An 837-nucleotide genomic window follows, 5' to 3' on the forward strand; every position below is an offset into this window, starting at 1 on the left:
GAAAATAGAAACACAGAAATAAAGACTCTTGATAAAAAAGAAGATAAAAATATAATACCTAGAACATCAGAAATAAGAAAACCTACATATTGTAAGAATAAATTTAAAAGATATAATCTAAAACATAAATATGACAAATGGACACCAAAACAAATAGTTAATAAAAACTATAACTTTTTACTTTTTTCAAAATATTCCCTTCAACCATGTACATAACAAAATATGGTTATCTTAAATAAAATTTTTACAACAATGGTATAGAAACTTATGTGAAAAATATAGAGAAGAATTAAAAATGGAAAAAACATTAATAAGAAATTTAGCATGTTGCAAAAATAAAATAGCACCCCAATTTGGATGCGAAGAAAGATATTATAAGAAAAGAAAAAGACATAAGAAATATAAGAAATATAAAAAATCAAAATATAAATATAAGAAACCGAGAAGAAGGCAGAAGGCATTGCAAAGGCAAGCCTTCATGCGTTGAAGCAACTTTTCTCTCCACTTCCATAACAAATACTTTACTCAGTTAATTAAATAAATATATTTCAATGGAAAAAGCTATGGAGCAACAAACTTCAGAAATATCAAAGCTACCGGTATAATTTATCTAAGAATGGCATTCCTAAAAGTATATCTTTTGATGTTAATTCATAATTATAAATTTCTTCTATTGTTAATATCTTATCCCATACTTGTATTTTTACATTCCTAGCTTTATAAGTAATTAAGCTTCCTTTATTATTAAATCCTTTAACTATTATTGGTGTTTTTAATTTATCCCATTTGCTTTCTGGTAAGCAATTATATCTACATAAATTAGCTTCTGCTCCTGTT

This window comes from Capsicum annuum, chromosome 1, assembly GCF_002878395.1.
Source record: "Capsicum annuum cultivar UCD-10X-F1 chromosome 1, UCD10Xv1.1, whole genome shotgun sequence".
Classification (NCBI taxonomy): Eukaryota; Viridiplantae; Streptophyta; class Magnoliopsida; order Solanales; family Solanaceae; genus Capsicum; species Capsicum annuum.